The 16,005-nt window shown below is 35.6% G+C and overlaps 1 long non-coding RNA gene across 2 annotated transcripts; it reads right to left on the reverse strand.

The window, feature by feature from the left end:
• Positions 1–310: 310 nt before the first annotated feature.
• On the reverse strand, positions 311–13,036 carry LOC139139064 (uncharacterized). 2 transcript variants are annotated; one of them, XR_011553717.1, is made up of 5 exons: positions 11,688–13,036; positions 5,082–5,242; positions 4,175–4,254; positions 3,261–3,324; positions 311–1,553 (listed from the first exon to the last, which is right to left on the reverse strand). It is a non-coding gene; the product is annotated as an uncharacterized lncRNA (long non-coding RNA). The 2 variants fall into 2 exon arrangements; XR_011553718.1 differs by lacking the exon at positions 11,688–13,036 and adding an exon at positions 9,963–10,290.
• Between the last annotated feature and the right edge of the window lie 2,969 nt (positions 13,037–16,005).

A 16,005-nucleotide genomic window follows, 5' to 3' on the forward strand; every position in this document is an offset into this window, starting at 1 on the left:
ACAGAGTAAAAGTTTACAGGCTATTTATATCAGCTAGGAGAGTACAAAGCTCCAGAGTTTAGTCAGACAGGCTGATGAGTGAGAAATCCTTTGGCTTGCAGGCTTGAGGTTTATCCGTGCAAAATCCGATGACATTGTGGTCTCCATAAAGGTCATAAAAATTGTACTCTAACGATTAAGCTAAATTTGAAATCCAATTTTTCTAAATCAATGTGTATTCTCACATATATTTTACCAACGAAGTATTTGTATTTCAGACATTCTATATACTGTTAGGTGAAAAAAAAACAAAAACTCGTGAACTCAGCAGTTTCCCTTAAAAATAAAATTTATTCCAAAAAGAAAATATAACTAGTCGCTAAGTCAAAGGATAAAATACAAACTGTAAAAGTTTACAAGCTACTTATCTCAGCTGAGTCGACAACACTCCAGAATAGAGTCATACAGTGAGACAAAGTGTACAAAAGTGGACAATCCTTTGACTTACTTGAAGACTTGAGTGCAAAGTCTACGGTAGTGCAAAGTCTACGTTCAGCATGGCAGTGAGATAAAGAGAACAGTCCTTTGCTTGCTTGAAGACTTGAGAGCAAAGTCCACCGCAGTGCAAAGCCTTATACAGTTAACAGTATAAATCCAGCGTGGCAGTGAGACAAAGTTTTGAAAACCGTACTGCTGGAGTTTCCATGTCCTGAAGTAACACGTCTGTGACAGGATCCCAAAAATTGTCTGACTAAGACCACGCTGCCCCAGTATTTATACTAATAGTTAAATAAGAAAACAAAGGGCAGTGCAGAACTTCTATTGATATAATAATCACTGCTCTAAAACATCTCCACCTGTGATTAATTTGAATGCCCAGGTCATGAAAGACAGTGACCCTAAGAATGTTGTAGTTCAATTGAACTCAAGAGTGTGAGAAAAAAGATATACATAACAAAACTTCATCAAAGTTATTGTTTTTAGTAACCTTGCATGCATTGTGAGGTGTGTACAACAAACTGAGAGACTTACATTTGTTTGTCAACAAAAGATAATATTTAGAAATCAAATTAAATGAAAAGTATGTATTGATATTCTCGAGATATATTGCCCTTTCAGTACAGATTATCACACTGTCAATATCATACAAGTCATGTGTAATGAACTTTTTGTGAACTTTTTGTAAACTTGCTTTTATCTGATGTGTCTCTTTCCTAACGCAATTCAAAATTTTGTCCTTACACGACAACGATTAGCCTGAAGTTTAACTCAAAGAGGAAAATAAAAAAATGATATATACAAATACATAACGTATATTACATCATACCTTTTTAAGGATATACTAAATGGGAGTTCCCCAAAAGTGTTTATAAAATGATAAAAACATGTATCACTGAAACCATTGGATCATAGAATTGTGGGATACATGCTTTTTCATTCTCGGCAGATGTAGCAACTTATTAAAAAATCAACATTGTATTGCAAAGATGTCATCATCTCTAAGACTTGTCCGGATATAATGGTGTCATTTAATACACCACCGCAATCACCATGCTACCACGGCTTTATCACAACTGAGAAAGGAAAAAAGATGTTGAGCAATTAGAAATATTACTTGTACGAATGTTTGGCATTCAAAGCCTTCAACTCCTCTCCATTTTCCACACCAATATTTAGGTTGTACCTTTCGCAATAGCCTATTTTTTTGTAAAATACGAATGAAAAAGATGTTCCGGAATTCAGAGAATCGAGCTTTCAATAAGCCCCTTGTCATAGAACACTATCAAGCTCCAATTCAACACGTGTTTCTTCAACACGTAGTGCAGGTGATGTAGTGGATTCAATAAGACGCCATGCAAATTTTGAATTTTTACATTTTCTGCACGATTTGTAAGAAAACTAAAGCTATAATGCTACTTTAGAGAACGGATTTGTTATCAGAAAAAGAAAAATGACTGACAATCAGTGCGTGTTGCAAAATGTGAAAAATCCATTTGTACGGGTTTACAGTTTCCGATTTAATGTACACGTGTAAAACTAAAATAAAAACATGCAATCACTACTATAAGTGCACAAGAGTGGTTCAATAGTTCAAATGAGATCAGACTCCCCTTAACGAAAACATTGCAGTTCCATTTTATACAGAAATCTGAGATGTTCTCAAACAATATGTATTTGTTGTTAGTTTAAGGTGGCGGTAAAGGCTAGAGCGTCAGTTATAAACTTCAATAAAACTATTAAAATATAAAAGTAGTCAAAATTCTCTGTGGAATAAAAAAACTAGACATTTGGGGTCAAAGGCATTTCAGAGTTATAGCCTGTTGAAACTTCTGAAAAACTGACCAAATAAGAGGAAGTTGGGGAGTCCTTAGTGTATTAACTATGGTAGAGGTCCCCTAGCTTTTCATAACTGTTTGAAAAGGGAAAGTCATGATTTGCTGTTTTTCAGGAAAGTTTGACAAGGCAGTGCTTGCATTCAGAATGCATGACTGCAATTGTAGATGCATCTTTAGATTCTTTGAGTGTCAAAGAGGTGTCAAAAGTGAGATTAACCAAAAAATCACATTTTGAAATTTGAATTTTTTAATAATTTTTTGATATGTAAACCCATGTAAAATCAGAAAGACATATTTTATTTACAAATTCTGCCGTACCCATCTTACAATTAATAGTGTCAACATATTTATGAGTAGTATAAGCCTGCTTATAATATTATAATGAGCCTGATTATTCATGATGACGTTTTATAGTTGGTCACGTGATTTGTATCTATTTGCCTGTACGGCGTGAGCCTTGTTCAGCTTTACAAGTTTATGCGTTATCAATACAATAAAATGACGACAAAAATTGCCAGGAGTCGTCGAAGAGTAACGAAGCCATCGTCATCAGAGGCAGCTCAACCGATTGAATCGGAACTGACACGAAGTCAAGTACTATCCAATTATTATTAAATTCAAATATGCAAAGCAATATGAAAAATTAAATTTTAATATTTACTGGTGTCATATTTCAAAACCATGGCTGCAAATGTACAATTTTTATAATCTTTGGAGAAGGTATTTAGTAAGGGAGTTATCCTGAAAATTTGAACTAAATATCTTGATTTTAACACTTGAAACTTGACATTAACTCTGAGAAAAGAATTGGTGCAAAAATAGCCTTTCCAGCCACCTTAAGTTGGCAATAATCGTGAACATAGGTCGGTCCCCGATGCACACATTGCGTTTACAGGTGGTTTAATTATCTAAGTAAACTACTTATGCCATCAGGAGTGTACTTACAGACAACAATCAAGACAACGACAAGAGCGATACTGATACCAATTATGATGAACATGCAGTACAACTGAAATGGAATTACATTTATATTTTAAGTAAGGAAAATAGGCGTCTTTACAGAAGTTCTATACACAGGAGTTAATTTGAATACTTCAAGAAAGCGCATTGATGGAAATTAACACTGGGTACACTAAAAATCAGTGTTGCATTCCCTGAAAGTTATCAAACTGAACAGTCGTAAACACAAGGACTTCAAAAGTAAGCCTCAGTAATCATTACTTATTTGGTGTTTTTAATCATACATCGCACCTCTATATTAATCATACATCACGCAGGTTTGTGAGTCTAGATGTGTTACATGCCATGCATTAATTTTGGCACGTTTTTTGCTGTAGATCAAATTAGTTCGTGAAACCTAGTAATTTCATGTTAGGACACTTTAGCTGCATTTATTGGTTACATAAATCACGCAGTGTATGCTTCTTCCAATGTACAAAGATTGGGCACATTCAGTTCATCTATTCCTAATATAAGACACTAGTAACGCCAACTATGCAAATTTGAACAGGCTATCTTGGTTACATGACTTAAACGACTATAAATATGGAAATACAATTCTAAGAAGTTATCATCAAAGATAATTACTTTGCAGTTCAGCTTATTTAAGCTTTTCAGATTAAACCCCAAGTTCCATTTTCCTTTAGGTTTAGCCTAAAGAAGCCTATAATATCTCTGTGAAAGAGCTGAAATCAACTGGTACTTACTTAAACTCGTTCACAAATTGATACAAAGCACTTCCTATGTCATAAGGTTTTTTTTGAAGATCAGTGGTGTTGACTGGCATTCGAAATTGCTACAATGAAGTTTTTATCTCTTAAGATGAGAAGTAAACAAAACCTTTCATTGGCAGTCGTTACCTTCACAGATTTGCAAAAGAAGGTCCTCTTCACTCTCGCTGTAGTTTTTTAAAACTGCATTGAAGATGCTGCCAGATTCTCTAATTTGGAAAAATATATATATACATTTTGGTTTTACAAACTTTTAGCCGTGCATTACATCAGAATTATATCTTTCAGATACAGAAAAAGGGTGTACAATTCAAAAATACCGCTCTAATAGGCGGGCACATCATGCTCTTGACTAAAGTAGTCGACGTAAATTCACAATATAATTAAGGAATGTGGAAGCATTTAGTATTTTTCACCAAACTGGAAAAATCTAAAGTGCAAACATTTTTTTAAAATGAATCTCAAAATAACATATTGAAGATGATATGCTACACTGATACTGATTACTTGAAGTACAACGGAATAGATTGCTACGATAAGTGCTATTAACTGGGAAGAACACTTCTGTGTTCCTGGATTTAACTTTACATCAATGGTAAACAGTTGCGCCATTCTACAAATTGGAGTATTTATGTCATGTTACCCTTTAATTCTTATCAATAATTATCACTATAAGTGTACAATTTATAATGTGAGAAGTGCAATGTAATTAGCCAAAACTTTGAAGAGCATGTCTTTGTTTGTTTGTTTGTTTTCATCAAATAGAAAATAGTAGTGAATTACAGAGAATCTGACAATACATATAATCTTATTCTTCGAGCTAAGACCACAATGAACTTGGTTGAACGATTGCGTAATGAGCTACGATTAACTTGCAATTCGAAAACTTCCACAAATTCCGTTGACTTTCTAGTTAATTCATTACACCCACTAACAGGCAGAATATCAAACTTAACAAAGTCATTCAACAAACTGTAATTGCGTGAAATCGGATTGACTAAATATTTCTGATTGATTAGATATACATTTTTATTACCTGACATAATTTCCAACTTCTCTATATATTCTCCCCTGTCCAGAATTCTATTTATGTTTACTTTCACAATGTCAGTGACCTCATCAACTTCATCCTGGAGTTGTTGAATTGTCTTGGTCTGTTTTTGATTGGAGGAGGAATCTGCCGATGTGCGTGCTGCCCTGTGAAACATTGCAAAGTGTAAAACTGGTAAATAAATATGAAATTTAAGATATGATTTTGATGGTGTCGATGACTATACTATATCGATTTTGCAAACATATAAACCAAAACCAGGGGTGACGGTATGTTTAAGCTGCCAATAGCAGCTCATAAAAGACATGCAGTCACATGACTGAAATAGAGAGGTCACGAATATGCATAAGGTGACTAAAATGCAATTCATGACAGATGACATGCAGAAAAATAGCATAATATATTACTTTGTCACGTACAACAGAGCAGATGAATTCGAGGCATATAACAACTCAAAATAGCTTAGTGCGGAGAAAGCTCGTATTCATTCACAGCACCAATAAATCATACTTGTACGAACCAAAATATAGTTGTGTATGTAGCTCACATTGCGGTTTATCTGTCTTTCATATGAGCCGCTCTTGTGGATCATATTCAACACCTCGATTAGGACCCCTATCATCTATATGTGGCAGTGCGTGTCATTCAATTACATACGGCACAATAAGTTTAACCAGTGTGCTGTCCTACACATAAGTTGAAACCTATCTAGTAGGAAGACACTATTGATTAATTGCAAAATCGATTCGGGCAAATTGCATTTTATGGAATAAGGAAACAGTCTAAACACTTTTTCAAGCCATTGCATCAAGTTAATGACTAGTTCCGTCATCAAATAATAGTGTCATAGAAATAGTGAAAGGTTATTCTCAAACTGCACAATTCAATACTACTCTGTGTTTATGGGGGTTGGTTTTGTTTCAAATTACGTCTAGCTTTCTTTCATTAAATAATAAATGTTATTCGTTTGTATGAAATCAGTAAAGTGAATCTGCATGCTTTCAACAAACATAATCACAGTTTATCTCAAACACAAATACTATTTTAATGAATGAAATTGTTAGAAAGGAAAAAATATAAATAATGTTGTATACGAAAAGTATTCAAAAAATGACAAATATACTTTTATTCGGCATTTCAGTACAAGAGCGAGTTTTAGGTTTTGGGTTTTAGTTTTTAAAGAGATACACTTTTATACATCTCCCTAGGTCAGAAGAAGGGCTACAGTAATTACGCATTGCACTTTACTTTTCAAAGGTCGTATGGACCCGTATGGTAAATGTAAACACTGCATCCAAGTTGCGATGGTGATTGGTGAAAGTTAAAACTTATCTGTGATAATCTATGATTTCAGTTTTGCAGCTATGATGATGAGGAACATCTATATATCGTGCACGAAACACATTGTTTGTACACAAGAAACTCGCACAGGCGCAGTTCCGACAAACTATATTAAATTAATACTGACAACCCATTTGACTACTGATACAGAAGAGTACAATATTTAAAAACCAAACTCTCAATTATAGAAACTGTTTACATGCTTTGTATACTCACTAACATAAGGTGCAATGTGTATTTAGTGTTGCCCTGCTTCTGACCAAGGGCGATGTATAAAAGTGTTTTACAGAACTTCACATCAAATCTGCCAATGTCGTTGTGTTCATCTGTAAGCCATTCCACTATCAATATCTGATCAAGGATTTTGATGGCATCAAAAATGACTCAACTTACAGACAAACTAAAGTTTCCTAGGGTGAAAATTTGCCATGATATCATTTATTTATGTCAAACTCCTTTTATAAGCAAGGGTGACCTGAATGACATACAAAGGTTTCACTGGTTACCAAAACATCATTGAACATAACAGATTGCATTGCAGGGAAGATCTTCTTGAACGTGCTGCTTAATTCTTTCAATGCAAAGAGCATAGTAATATCTATTCATTTTGTGTACATTTGAGACTTTGGCTTTAACGTTCAAAACCGTACCAAATAATTGTGAGCAGGCAAAGAACATTTATTTACAGTTACAGAGAGGGTACAGTACAATAAATTACCCATAATTCTCTTTTATTTGTATCATCGAAGGTTACTTTTCTAATAACTAGTATTTAATAACCCATGTGCAGCATCAGAATAATTGTTAAATAATTTCTAGTAAAAGTACGTTTAGATATTTGAGTGAAAAATTCGAAATAACCACTAAACAATAATAAAAGTCAAAGTCTTTAGGTACTAAAAATGCCATGCTTTATGGGCAACAAATTATGACGAACTGACGGGTCATTCTCTGAGAAAGCTTTGCATGCAAATTTCTTTTGTCACTTCCATTGAAAAAATCAATATCCTTTTCTTTCATAAAACAGGTGCAACTAGTCTCTTTACTTTCCATCACATTATTCTGTATGGCTGAAGACACAATCAGTGGAACATTTACAAAAATGCTATCTCCTCTCTCAATTATGCATAATTTTCCAAATCATTCAAATCGAGAATTAAGAAGAATGGTGTGCATAAAAGTGCATTTTCAAAATTTTGACAACTAGTCTGTGAATTTGTCTACACATGGGAAACATGAGAGACATTACACAGTACAATAAATCACCCATAATCCTGTTTGATTTGTATCAACGGCGTTAGTTTTCTTATAACTTTTTCAGTTCTGCATATAAGCAATAATGTGGAGTCTCAAGATAATCGATTAATTATATTTATTAAAAGAAAATTAAAGTATTGTAGTATAAATGTCAAAGAAACCAATAAATAACCATAAAAGTCACATTCTGCACGTACTACAAATATCACAGTTTTGGGAAGCAAGTTATGACCAACTGAAGGGGTCATTCTCTGAAAAAGTTAGCATGTAAATTTCTTTTGTCTTTTCTATTTGGAAAAAATCAATATCCTTTGTTTCATAAAACAGGTGCACCTAGTCTCCCTACTTTCCATCACTTTATTCTGTATGGCTGAGGACACAATCGGTGGAAAATTTATTAAAAAATGCTACCTCTTTTCTCAATCAAGCACAATTTTCAACTTCAAGACCCAAAGCGTGATTTTACGTTTGGTTGTATGAGGCATGTCATAGGCCCTTTAATCATTTAAAATGGGAAATTCTGAAAACGTACTTGAAAGTACGTTTTCAGAATTTTTATAACTAGTCCAGAAATTGTCTACACATGGGTAACATGGTAGACTTCACAGGGGAATCTACGTTGGTACAAATCATAATGTATTCTGGGAAATCTGTAATACTGTGCATTACTGGGGAATCTCCAAGGATACAAACCATAATGAATTATATGAAATCTACAGTACTGTGTAGGGGATTAGAGAGACGCTGACAAGGTCAGTAGCGCTATACAAAGGAAGTATGAACTCTGTCATACAGAGCTACATTATAGCAAGTAAAACATTACGATGAAGAGACAAAGTGTGTTATGTGATATTGATGCTGATACGTTTGACAGCTGGAGAACTACATGGTGTTCTGCTCATAATAAGTGATGATAAGTATGGGTACATTGACTGTCTTTAATGTCGTAACTAGTCGAGGGTGCGCCCAAACAGATGCAAACATGAAGGAAAGGGCTCTAGAAACTATATAATAATCTATTGAACCACATGAAACAGTTAAGTACGACAATATTGATGCCAGTGGTGATAAGACTAAACGAAAAATATAGCTCAAGGGTGTCGATAGTAAAATATTGTCTGCGGAAGTCAGATGACGCTTCAAACAATTTGGCGGACAAATCATAGCGCGCGTCGCATATATTACACAAACAAAGAAGACCAGGTTAGCGCCCGCCAACTGCCGAGTGTAAACCTGCGACGAACACGACGTAGTTACATAATTATGCATCTTACTTCTGCATAATGCTAACGAGTTAGGATGCCACAATTCAAAGCGAGACTGCTTTGTTTTGACTGGTAACGCAAAATGATTGATAGCACAAACATTCGCCATTTCCAGTTCTCCTTGCTGCAATAGACACGGTTGCCATTTGAATTTGAGCTTATACCGCTTTCTTTTGACTGTCAGTCAAACTCTTAACAGATAAGATGCTCGTGATACGTTCTTTAAAGTCACTCATTGATGTCGCCATCGAAACCGAAGTACTAGTAGTAAACGTTTATGTGATGGGCTATTTTCAGGTTGCATACGACCGCGTGGCGGCGCTATAAAATACACGATCTAACGACTTGTTCTGCGAAAGGTCTGATTTCGGGGAGGATCAAGCTGCTTTGACAGGATAACTTAGCAAGCGAAGATACAGAAGTAACGGTGGGTATCTTGGCCGCAGAATGACGTCATTGAGGTGACATCACGGATGTTACATGTATGGTGACATGTATATGGAAGACCGGTCACGACATGCGACATGCGAGTTTGTTTAACTGCGATCTGTGGTTAGTGTTAGGGTTAGGGGTAGGGGTAGGAGTAAGGGTAGGGTTACCTGCGTCTTTAAACTGTGATCTGCGACCTAACCCTAACCCTACCTCTAACCCTAACCCTAACCCCTAACCCTAACACTAACCCTAACCACAGATCGTAGTTAAAAAACTTGCATGTCGCATGTCGTGACCGGTCTTCCATATATGTACGTAGCAAGGTGAAATTTGACTGTATGAGACACAGGGGAGCAAATAAATGTGACAAAGGGAAGATCTAAAAGTTGTGTGATTTATGTATACTGAAACTTTGAATAAAGGAGTGGAGGATGACAAATTCGAACTTCGATTATTAGATGACATCTCGCTTTGAAACAAGAAGCCACGAGTAACCCGATACCTTGCGGTCAAGAATAATTTTTACTCTAAGACGCATGTCTGTTTGTGCATTTAGCCCTTCTACGCTTACCTGGTAACGAAACTTTAGGAGTTACTCGATGGTGTTTCGACACTTTAATAAAGGAATTGTCAGATGCATATTGCACTCCACTTATCAGCTTGTCATAGTTGTCACGAATCGACTGCTGTGATCGACGCAAAACAAACAAAGTGGCTAATGTAGTGAGGGATAGCAACCATATACAGATTTCCCTTGGCCTGAAATATACGAAAATAAACAGGTAAACTTACCTACTACTCGCTTTCGGTAAAACGAATGCAGCAATAAAAACAGAAATCAAAATAAACATATTCCAACAGAATTTTCTCGAGCAATACCAAAGCCTACATCGATGATACACTGCCGGGCTTTGATCCGTCGACGTCGGCATTTTTCACATAGCGTATGAACACTTCCACTGAAATTGCGTACGTCATTTTCATCATTTGTTACGACTGAACAAAGTGTGCCTTTTTTTTTGTTGGAGCCTTTAAGGCTGATACCTCTGCCAGCTATATTTGCTTCGACCAGCTTGGGTAAACATAGCCTGGACCGTACGATAAATTTGAACAATCGTGATGGGCACTTTCGTGATATTTACGAATAGCTGAATAGGGGTCAAACAGCGAACACACTGTTGAAACATATACGTTCTCTGACGAAAAAAGAACATGTTTTTCAATACATTTTCAATTCAACTTTAATCGCTACATATTCACAGATATCGAATGCAAGATTTAACGACAATGAAGGCCAGAAACATGCATGAGAAACATAGGTTTCTGGAAACAAACACGGCAGGTTTGATCAGGAGCGTGGCTTTTTCACATGGGGAGGTTCCTGTTTAAGCTGTGCGTTGTTACTTCAGCAACAGACTTGCAGGCTAGGTTAGTGCTGACTGCATATAAAATTTATTTATTTATTTATTTATTAATTTCACATTCAAGGATTTCCCATTTACAGACTCAAACAGGGGTAAAGACTCCTATAAGGTTGTAATCTACCATTGGGTCCTACATAAATCAACTTGTTTTGAGGGAGTAAAGCGAGAAACTGTTGGCACGCAAAAACATAAAACAGGTCATCGAAACTGCAGCTACTGTTCTTATCATATGTCACCAACAATACTATTTTTTTTAAATAATATTTTTAACAGACCGTTCAATAATTGGTGTTCGATAAATAACTTATAGCTTGATAAAAGATTATCGTGTCTTCTTATTTTAGTGTTAAAATAAAAGTGCGAGGTCACAGGTCAAATAGACTCCCATATAATTTCAAATCGTTAGACATGATTTGAACTAATACCTAAACCTGCTGATACTTAAACTCGATGGGCAAACGTAGATGAATAATAATGCATAACATAGATTTTGGGTAGGTAACAAGGATAATGCACATGACAAAATTCTTCGACATACGGCGAAACAGTTCGTCTTGGACTTCGGAACTCGAGTCAGTTTTGCATCCTGTTTACTGGCAATCCCAGAGCATTTTATCTCCATCCGCGACAAGAATCAGGTGCAGAGATATTAATTGCTGACATTTTTCTCTGACAAAATTTGGTAAAATTTCCGAATTCTCGGGAAGTATGCCCACAAAATTTTGTTCCTTTTCCAATGACATCTGTTTTCACAACTTAAAACAGAAATGAACTAAAACAAGCTCGGTAGCTAGCATATGAATAGTTGGCCCAAAGTTTTTGCAGTTGGTCATTGGTCACTTCTGATTATCCAACTTGGAAAAAATACTCACATATTGAAAGGTTCTGGAATGACGAGTATTATACTAAAGTTAATGATGATTGTCAAAATGTCGAGTCTATATCAACGCCCACTGAAGAACGGCACAACCCTGCAGCACCAGCCAAATCTGCAGGTAGGTAACAGGTCAAGTGATAAAAGCATTGATTTATTATTTGTGATAAAGAACTGACGTAAGCCACATCATTTAGTCTGTTTTCAGTCCCTTGTGCCTCGCCTGCTTATGACTGGTATAGTCTCTCGCACATACGGGCAGGGGTTTCAATCGTAGCACCGAAGGCGCGAGTCAGGAATACCGATGCCATGACCGTGAGTGCCGAAGGTACACGTGACTCACTGCCGCTGCGCCCTCGCTGACAACAGTGGAGGAAACTGTGTTCTAAAATAACGCAGAGAAAATGATCGACAGGTGAAGCGGGTGATACATTAGCCAGTCATGATGGATGTGGGGAATGACGAAGCATGCAGGTTCTTTGATGGCAGTCACGAATCTCGGACACCAGCAGTTAAAGTTAAGCATATAGGAACGACAAACAGAACACTGGAATACTGAATTCTGTAAAATGTATCTGACCCGTCACACGGGAAAATTGCCCCAAAGTAAACGCGGGAAAATTGCCCCAAAGCAAACGTGAGAAAATTGCTTTGCTCTGATTGGTCCTTAAGTACATACGTAAAGTAACCTGAATGGTCCATTTCACTCAAACGTGATGGGTCCGGATCTGGTTTTTGAATCGAGCTCAACATGTATTTCCAAAGTACATGTTGTGTAGAGAATATATAGAGTCACCCAGTCACGAAAAAGGAAACAACACCAACAAAACATGGTGACGGCGAAGCAAGTTAACCATAGCGAAGCCTTGGAGAAACATTAATATTGGCGCCTCGGAGACTTTCAGAGAAGTTATCGGTGATCATATTGCTGGAAAAGATGTCTTCCTACAACGGCTCCACGACGGGTCAAAACTATTGACGTCGAAGTCAGACAGTGGAAATAGTGTAGCTTAGATCAGCGTGTGATCGAACCCCAGGGATTGGACCTGATTTTTTTTGCATCACTATTCTCTAAGGCATTTTGCAAACCAGACAATGTTAAAAGTTCCTCCTCCCCATGTATCCAATTTGTATGTTTGTTTTTCCTTACGCCAGATATTTCGATTTAAGGAGTATGTCATAACACTCCCTAAAGTATCTTTACTTTGAAATCTGTAGTAGTTTTGCCTAATAATAGATAAACGCTAGGCAGTATAAAGAAATATGATAGAACTACCACATTCTCCGAGACAGCATGCAATGAGCAAGCAAAGAGTGGTATACGTTTCAGACAAAAGTACTATGTAAACTTCGATTTTCAGCAACATGAACCAAAGCCGGTGAAATCATGGTGTCAGCAATACTAAAATAAACGTCCTAGTAGCCAGAAATCACTAAAGTCGACTTGAGAGCAATATTCTTTAATGTTTATAGCAAGAAATTTCTTCAATTTGTTTACATTTGTATAACCGGGAACGTACTAGGTGGAGTATAAATATAATAGACTAACTACCCTCAACTTAAACTATGACTCATGAAAACTTTAAGGTAGCTACATACCTTTTAGACACTTTCAGATTTTTATTTTTTTCTCAATTGAACACGTCCCAAACCCCAATAAAGTATACATTTTCTGAAAGCCCTGATATATAGTCTGGGACTTTCTTTATATGCCTTTGTTTTTTTAATGTGCTCTTAAAGGTGTTAGATGAAGGTGCTTTTCAAGGAATTTTAATTATCACGCCATATAATTTGAATGGAGCCTCCGGGAAAAAATCGCAGACACAGTTTTGAAGGATATTGTCAAGGCTTGTCAATGAAGAAATTCCAACCGGAAATCTTGCAGCGTGTTCGTATAAGGCTGGAAAAACCGGTTTTTGGAAGGTTCAGCAAAACGTTTGTCACGTGACTCTTATGCAAATAATGACCGTGTACTGTGCTTGGTCGGATAGCTCTATATCAGGGCTTTCAGAAAATGTATATTGGGGTTTGGGACGTGTTCAATTGAGAAAATAATAAAAATCTGAAAGTGGCTATAAGGTATTTAGCTACCTTAAATTTCCATCATTCATTATTTTCGGAGCTGCCGCTTATGTCCTTAAATAATGGTGTCATTTCCATCATCACCGTCTCTATCACCTATCACCATGCTGTCATGAATTGGTCATCACTGAAAAAAGGTAAAAACAATATGTTATAAAGCATTTACAAGTTTTTCACGAAAATGTCATCTGTACCCTTTCGTATTTCACGAAAATGTTATCTGTACTCTTTCGTGCTTTTGTCCTTTTCTACGATTACAAAGAAATGATATTGCCTTACTTTACAGAGTATTGCTTTTGAAAATATGCTCCCGGCTATATGACATCCTTAAGTTTTAATGCTTCCTTCTTCAACACACATTGAACCTGAGATACCCTGATGTATTAGAACCATGGAGGCTATAATGTTTCTTTCGAGAAAGTGTTCGATGTCGAGTAAAGACAAGTGGCGTTTGAAAACAGTGCACATTACAAATATATAAAAAATTGTTGACGAAAATATGCAAATTTTCTGTCAGTTTCCTTTCAAATTTCTACGCATTTAAAATATTGAATAGATTAATAAATTGAATCTTTTTCAAACCATTACACCACTATGGTCTGCCGAAACCAATCCTAATCAATGGTGGGTGTGGACCTGTTAACAGGGGCTTAAGGTATGCACAGGTTAACCGACTACCTTTTTGAACGTAGAACAGACTCCTTCCTGTATTCAGACATTGAAATCATAATTTTGGTGATAATCATCCAAAGAAGTTACATAAAACAAGGACATGGTACTTACAGACAATAATAAAGACAACGTCAAATACGAAACCGATACGAAACTAGATGAGGATGCAGTCCACCTGAAGTGAAAATTAATGAAAATTCACAAAGTTTATCATCAAAGGAAGCTATTTTTACATTTTTCTGATGTAATCTCTATCTGGCTTCACTGGTTCAATCACGGTTGTTTTATTTAAAGTAAGTCAAGGGGTGTCAAAAGTTAGCTGTATATTGGCAATATCAGGAAAACATATTTATCAAAATGAAAATAAATATGCGTAAAAGAAAACATGATTGATTGTTACATTTTTCGAAGCTTTTCAATTGAAGAGTAATGGTGAATGCAATTGCTGAGGTAAGGCCCCATAATTATTGTTAATTTGGTGCTTTTCGTCATTACAGATCACAAGTGATACCATAATGGTAACAACTGAAATGCATGTTAGACTAGTTTAGCTACATTCAATGAATAAACCACTGTGTTTCTATAATTTTTGGCAAAAACTGAAATATATGTTACAATATTATGCATGGTTCAATAAACAAATCATGCAACTGTTTTTAGTTCAATCACTCCAACTGTACAAAGTTCGAATACATTCACTTTATACACCCCTTAAACTATGCAAATTTGAAGGAACAATTTTGATAATTTTACTAAATTGGCTCTAAATATTTTATACACAAAGAAAATAATTTTCCGTCGAACCAAAATACTAAGGAATTATTGTAAAAAAAGCGTTTTATTCAGTAAAAGGTATTGAAGATTTTTAGATCTAACAACCTGTATGTGCAGTGCTTTAAAAACAACAGCGAAGTCTTACTTCTTTTGAAATTGATAAGCTGTTCTTCCGAGTTCTTACACAAACTCAAAGAAGCAAATAAATGCCAATTCTACCAATTTCAAAATTTTTTGAAGACCTGACCAGTGACGGGTGTCAAAAATAAAGGCAATCAAGGTTTTTAAAATAAAAATAAATATAAAAAATTTAATAATGAAGAAAGAAATGAAAATAAAATTGAAGAAATATTTCCATTATATCGTTACCTTTTTACATTTCAGGCGCTTCCACTTCTTTTTCTTCTTCTTATTGGGCATTTTTTTAAATTCCTTTCCAGAAGTTTCCAGATAATCTAGTTTGAAAAAACGTTTATCAAATAATTTGCTTTTTTAACTGCGCTAAGTTGTGCACTGCTTTTCTCTCTTAGATATATACTGCGGCCATCTGAAAGGGGAATACACTTCAAAATTATGATTACTTCTACTAGAACGAAATGTTATTGTGATCATTTAATTAGCCTGTCTACGAGAAAGAATCCCATTGAAATTACTTAATTTGTCAGCAGTAAAATTATTTCATCGAACAATAAAAATCCTAAGCTCACAAATAGTCTTCAAATGGCGCTTGAAGATACCATGATTCATATTTAAGGAGAGTTGTATAACAATGTTCAATGTGGTTTACA

This window comes from Ptychodera flava, chromosome 1 (genome assembly GCF_041260155.1).
Source record: "Ptychodera flava strain L36383 chromosome 1, AS_Pfla_20210202, whole genome shotgun sequence".
NCBI lineage: Eukaryota > Metazoa > Hemichordata > Enteropneusta > Ptychoderidae > Ptychodera > Ptychodera flava.